Source organism: Arachis ipaensis, chromosome B1 (genome assembly GCF_059453495.1).
Source record: "Arachis ipaensis isolate K30076 ecotype BB chromosome B1, ASM5945349v1, whole genome shotgun sequence".
NCBI lineage: Eukaryota > Viridiplantae > Streptophyta > Magnoliopsida > Fabales > Fabaceae > Arachis > Arachis ipaensis.
Window position 1 is genome coordinate 83,187,631 of NC_142436.1, and position 7,077 is coordinate 83,194,707.

General features: G+C 40.9%; 1 non-coding gene across 1 annotated transcript; it reads left to right on the plus strand.

Moving 5' to 3' along the window:
* The first annotated feature begins 1,021 nt into the window (after positions 1 to 1,021).
* Positions 1,022 to 1,125, plus strand: LOC148577263 (small nucleolar RNA R71). The gene has a single exon (XR_015904330.1). It is a non-coding gene; the product is annotated as a small nucleolar RNA R71 (small nucleolar RNA).
* Positions 1,126 to 7,077: the final 5,952 nt, after the last annotated feature.

Sequence of the window (7,077 nt, forward strand, 5' to 3'; positions counted from 1 at the left end):
CTTCCTTTTCAATTGCTGGGGATATGGAGCTTTTAGAACATCTGGCCTCGGCATTTCTCCTTTTTGATGTGAATTGGGAGTGGGAACTTGAACTTCATCTTGTTCCTCTTCCCTTTCATTTGAGTTCTTCTCTTGTGGTTTCTTGGAAGTTTCCTTCAATTCCTTCCCACTTCTGAGGGTGATAGCCTGATATTCCTCCTTTGGGTTTGGTTCAGTGTTGCTGCATAGGGTATAGCTGGGAATTTGCTTAAATAGGTAGCCAATTTGTGTCTCAAGTTTCTTGATGGCAGCATCTTGATTCTGCATATTGGACCGCACTTCATCTTGGAATATTTTACTGTCTTGAACTTCTTTGCATATACGTTCAAGTAGAGTCTCAATCCTTGAGAGTCTATCTTCGGATGATGGTGAGTTGAGATTGGAGGGATGAGAAGGGCCATTTTGGTTTTGATATGGGTGTTGAGAGGTGTTGTTAGGTGGGTGCTGATATGATCTCTGTGTGGAATGTTGGTGAGCTGCATTGTTATTGGGGTTTTTAGGTCTCTGATCTTGGCCTTGATCTTGTTGATTTCCCTACCCAAAGTTTGGGTGGTTCCTCCAACCAGGATTATAAGTTTTGGAGTATAGATCATGGGTCTGCCTAGGTGAGTTCCCAATATAGTTGGCTTGTTTCTGATCATTCTCTGCCTCTGCATTCACTCCTTCTTGAGCTGCTGATGAGGTGGTGATTGCTGCTACTTGGTTCCTTTCCATCTTCTTGGTAAGGTCAGCCAGCTGCTTGGTGATCATCTTGTTTTGAGCCAGCAGTGCATCCACGTTGTTTAGCTCTATCACTCCTCTAGTGTTGCCTCTTTCAGAAGCATAGAAGTAATCATTCTCAGCTACAGTCTCAATGACATCTATGGCTTCTTCAATGGTCTTCTTCTTGTTCAAAGATCCCCTGGATGAGTGGTCTATTGCCTTCTTTGATTTGTAAGAAAGACCTTCATAGAAAATGTGTAACTGCACCCATTCATTGAACATGTCTGGTGGGTACCTTCTTGTCAAGTCCTTAAACCTCTCCCATGCTTCATAGAGAGTTTCACCATCTTGTTGCCTGAAGGTTTGTACCTCAGCTCTCAACCTGTTGATTCTTTGAGGAGGATAGAATCTCGCTAAGAATTTGTTCACCATATCTTCCCAGGTTGTTAAACTCTCCTTCGGGAAAGACTCCAGCCATTTAGATGCTTTATCCTTGAGTGAAAAGGGGAACAAAAGCAATCTATAGGTGTCAGGATGAACACCATTAGACTTCACAGTATCACATATCCTCAGGAAGGTGGTTAGATGTTGATTGGGGTCTTCTTGGACACTTCCTCCGAATGAACAGTTGTTATGAACAAGGGTGATGAGCTGTGGCTTTAGTTCAAAGTTATTGGCATGTATGGTTGGCTTTTGGATGCTACTTCCACCGTTTCCTGGGTTTGGGTTGATATAAGAGCCTAGAACTCTTCTCTCTTATCCATCATGATGCACTGGACCTTCTCTGCCATGGTTGTGAGCCTCTTCTTCATGGTGGTTCTCCATATTCTCATCTATGTTTGGTTCAAAATACTCCTACTCTTCCTCAGTACCAACGACTCTCTTTCCTCTTGCTTCCCTCCTTAATCTAAGGAAGGTCCTCTCAGGTTCAGAATCAAAGGAAGTTGAAGCCCCGCTTCTTCTACCTGTCATACAACCAACAGAGCAAAAGCAAGAGAGAAAATAAATGCAGGAAGTATTCTTGTTAGAAATGCTGTTAGTGTAAGTGATGCAATATATCAAACAGTTAGTGGGTTAGTGAACTGAATTGTAACAAATAAGAGAACACCACAAACGGGTAAGGGATAAAGGAAAGAAAATAACTAAAACTGAAAGTAAATCACTCAAACAGAAATTAAATCAAACAAAAGAAAAGTACCAAATCTAGTTATCCACCAATTTAATCATTGTTGATACAAAATCAATCCCCGGCAACGGCGCCATAAACTTGATTCATGGAAACTTGTCTCTCAACAATTTTCCCTCGGCAAGTATACCGAATTGTCGTCAAGTAAAAACTCACAATAGAGTAAGGTCGAATCCCACAGGGATTGATTGGTCAAGCAACTTTAATCAGAGGAATGTTCTAGTTGAGCTAAGCACGAATTGAGTTGAGACTTGCAGAAAAGTAAATGGCGGGAAAGTAAATAACAAAAAATGTAATTACTGGAAGTAAATGACGGAATGTAAATGACGGAAAGTAAATTCCAGAATCTTAAATGGGGATTTGGGGAAATGAACATAAAGGTAAATGGCAGAAAGTAAAGAGAATGGGTAAGATCAGAAGTGAGGGGTTCATTGGGCTCAGGAGATGTTGTATTCTCTGGATCAAGTTCATTCTCATCTCTTCCTCAATCAATGCATTCATTGATCTCCTTGGCAATCTTAAGTGATTAGATTCCAATTCCTTGGCAACCCAATCTCTCAAATCTTGATCAATAGCCAATTCCTTGGTCTAATTGCTCATGAGAAGAGGTGAAGTATGGTCACTAATTATACCACATGTATTCCCAAATCAAAGTGTTGGTAGGATTATATGTCACCATATCCATCCAAACCCCAATTTGGTCCAACATGAGAAAGTATTTCTAGCATGATCTCTTCATTCCTTTTCCAAGGTCTGAAGAGATCCAAGTATGAATAGCTTCTTTTCCAAGACATCTACCCAATAGGATGAAGATTGAAAGCTTTCTAGTAAAATCAAGAGAAAAAAAGAAGAAGAATAATGAAAACTATTATTGATCCATCAAATTACAACAGAGCTCCCTAACCCAATGAATGGGGTTTAGTTGTTCATGGCTCTGGAAATGGAAAGCATCAATGAAAAGTACATTTTCCAAAATAAAACTAGAAGTTGCAGAGAAAGTAAAATACAGAGTGTAGTTCTCCAAAATGCCAAAAGCTCCCTATCTAGTTCAAAATTACTCCTATATATACTACTCTTCTGATCTTCTAGTTGGCTCTTCAAGTCTTGGATATGGGCCTTTGGATCTTTAGTTGAAGTAGTTACAGTCTTCAGTGGGCTCAGCTTTACTTGCAGAAAAAGTGTGAGTTAGGCATGGAAGTTAGTTAGGACGTTATGTGGCGTTAACGTTTAGTGAAAATGTGGGTTCGAGAACGTTAGTGATGATCACCTTTTTCACTAACGTTCCAAGCCAAAAAATGGTCCACATTAACTTCAACGTTAGTGGCACTAACGTGACCACTAACGTTGCCTCTTGGTCCTTCGCAAACGTTATTGGCATCCACCTTTTCTAATAACGTTGCTTATTGCCCTTTTTCCCCACGTTAGAGTTCACGTTAGTATAACTAACGTGACCATTAACGTGGGCTTGCCTTTCTTCGAGAGCGTTAGTGACACTTACCTTTGTCACTAACGCTCCAAATGACCCTCCTTCTCACGTTAGAGTTCACGTTAATTAGATTAACGTGGCCTCTAACGTGGTAGTGATTGCCATTCCCAACGTTAGTGACAAAGGTGAGTGTCACTAATGTTGGTCCATCAATTCTTCCTCCACGTTAGCTTCCACGTTAATGTAATTAACGTGGAAACTAGCGTGGGCACTAGTGGCTTAATCCAACGTTAGTGACAAAGGTGAGTGTCACTAACTTTGGTAATTCCTTGTTCCTTCCACGTTAGAGTTCACGTTAATGTAATTAACGTGACTCTTAACGTGGCCAAGTGTGCCCCTTTTCCAACGTTAGTGGTATTCACTGTTACCACTAACGTTGGAGCTTCCCTTCTCCTCCACGTTAGCTTCCACGTTAATGTAATTAACGTGACAACTAACGTGGGCTATAATGGCTTTCGAAGGCGTTATTGGAGTTCACTTTTCTTATTAACGTTGCAAGCTGGCTCCCATTCCACGTTAGTGGTCACGTTAATTAGACTAACGTGGCTACTAACGTGGTTCTTCCTTGCTTCCTTTGTCCTGAAATCAAGCAATTAAAGTGCATCAAAGCTCGATTCCAAGTCATGAGATCATGCATTATCTAATTTGTCATTCAATTCATGCATAATTCTCATGAAATCATGTAAAGTTCATAATATTTGCTTGAATCAAGATGTAAGTGAATATCTACCTAAAACTTGCTTATTTACTAAGAAAATGCATGAAACCACCCTAAAACAGTAAAGAAAAGGTTAGTGAAACTGGCCAAAATACCCTAGCATCAGCTATACAAGCCCTCGTCTCCCAGATTGGATCATCGAATACCTCCGAAAATAAACCCTCAAGCTCTAGTGCACTTCCTTTTCAACCACATAATGATCTTTCCATCCCATCACCACCCTCCATGGAAGAGCACCCACATCCATCAATCCAAGAGCAACATGATCCCAATCATGCTACTAACATGGAACAAGAGAGAAGGGATCGTCTTAGGGACGCAATGGATCGGTTACACGCGGCTTTATTTCCAGAGGAGCAAGAGGAGGCCCAAAATGTGGAGGTAGGAGAGACCCTTGATGATGAAGGAATATTTGAAAGGAGTTGTCATGGAAAGGAAATCATCAAGGAGGAGTACGATTTTATACTAAAACAACTGGACAAAGCAGTAATTATTGAGGAAGAAGAAGTGGTTGCAGACTTAGGAGATGCTGAACCTCCATGGGAACCTCGAGTCATAGAGCTTCCTTCTAAGGAGTTTGAATTTGATGCTGAGGAGGGTGTACGGTGCACGAAATTGTGATCACATTAATGTAGTACTCTTTGTTATTGTATGGAATCATTATTATGGCTCTTTACTATGTGTGGACACAACTCCATTCAACTAACCAGCAAGTGTACTGGGTCGTCCAAGTAATAAACCTTACGCGAGTAAGGGTCGATCCCACAGAGATTGTTGGCTTGAAGCAAGCTATGGTCACCTTGTAAATCTCAGTCAGGCGAATTTAAACATGATATTTTATTAGATTAAAATAAACAATAAAAGGGATAGAGATACTTATGTAGATTCATTGGCAGGGATTTCAGATAAGCGAATGGAGATGCTTTTCGTTCCTCTGAACCTCTGCTTTCCTGCTATCATCATCCAATCAGTCTTACTCCTTTCCATGGCTGGCTGTATGCAAGGGCATCACCGTTGTCAGTGGCTACATCCCCTCCTCTCAGTGAATCATATGCTCACGCACCCTGTCACGGCACGGCTATTCATCTGTCGGTTCTCGATCATGCTGGAATAGGATTCACCCTCCTTTTGCGTCTGTCACTAACGCCCAACACTCGCGAGTTTGAAGCTCGTCACAGTCATTCCATCATTGAATCCTACTCAGAATACCACAGACAAGGTTTAGACCTTCCGGATTCTCTTGAATGCCGCCATCATTCTAGCTTACGCCATGAAGATTCTGGTTAGGAGATCTAAGAGATACTCATTCTAGCTTAATTCATGTAGAACGGAAGTGTTTGTCAGGCACGCGTTCATAAGGGAGAAGGATGATGAGCGTCACACATAATCATCACCTTCATCACGTTCTTGGGTGCGAACGGATATCTTAGAAGAGAAATAAGAAGAATTGAATAGAAAACAGTAGTACTTTGCATTAATCTTTGAGGAACAGCAGAGCTCCACACCTTAATCTATGGAGTGTAGAAACTCTACCGTTTGAAAATACATAAGTGAAGGTCCAGGCATGGCCGAGATGGCCAGCCCCTCTGATCTAAGAACCAGGCGTCCAAAGATGTCTAATACAATAGTAAAAGGTCCTATTTATAATAAACTAGCTACTAGGGTTTACATGAGTAAGTATTTGATGTATAAATCCACTTCCGGGGCCCACTTGGTGTGTGTTTGGGCTGAGCTTAAGTGTTGCACGTGCAGAGGCCATTTGTGGAGTTGAACGCCAGTTTTTGTGCCAGTTTGGGCGTTCAACTCTGGTTTTGGATCCTTTTCTGGCGCTGGACGCCAGATTTAGGCAGAAGGCTGGCGTTGAACGCCAGTTTACGTCGTCAATTCTTGGCCAAAGTATGGACTATTATATATCGCTGGAAAGCCCTGGATGTCTACTTTCCAACGCAATTGGAAGCGCGCCATTTCGAGTTCTGTAGCTCCAGAAAATCCACTTTGAGTGCAGGGAGGTCAGAATCCAACAGCATCAGCAGTCCTTTTTCAACCTCTGAATCTGATTTCTGCTCAAGTCCCTCAATTTCAGCCAGAAAATACCTGAAATCACAGAAAAACAGACAAACTCATAGTAAAGTCCAGAAATGTGAATTTAACACAAAATCTATTAAAAACATCCCTAAAAGTAACTAGATCCTACTAAAAACATACTAAAAACAATGTCAAAAAGCGTATAAATTATCCGCTCATCAGTGTACAACCTCCAAGGCATATCATGGCTGAAGACTTTGAAGAAGTTGATCAAGAGATGGTGATTAAAGAAGAAGAAGCACAACCTCCCATATCCTTGGTAGGCAATGAAGAAGAGATTGGATCGGGAGAAAGCAACCAAGAGGAAGAGGTTGAAATTTAAGAAGCTTACAAAGAGGTGGAAGAATTCAAAGAAGAGCATTGATGCCAAGGCATCTTAGGCTAGTTTCACTAGCCTTTTTCTTTTATTTTTAGTTGTTTTATGCATTTTCTAGAGCCTTAAGTAATCATTTTGGGCCAAATAGTCATGCTTGTCTTAAATCATTCAACATGAAGATTTTGATGCAAATTCCATGAGTTTTTAGTTATATTCCTTGAAAGCTATGAATGGAAGAATTCTCATGAATTTTTGCAAGACTTTGATGCAATTGTTTGGATGATTTCAGGGAAGAAGAGGCTAGGCAAGGAAGCAACAAAATCAATAAAGGAAGCTTGAATATCACATGTGGAGTTTAAGATCCAGTTTAAGCCTAAACTGGAGCTTAAACGCCAGAATCATGAAGGCTAAGAAATGCTGGAACTGGCGTTTATCCTCCAGTTTAACCTTAAACTGGAAGTTAAACGCCAGAATGAGAATTTCACCAAGGAAGCATTTCCACGTTTAACCTCCAGTTTAACCTTAAACTGGAGGTTAAACGCCAG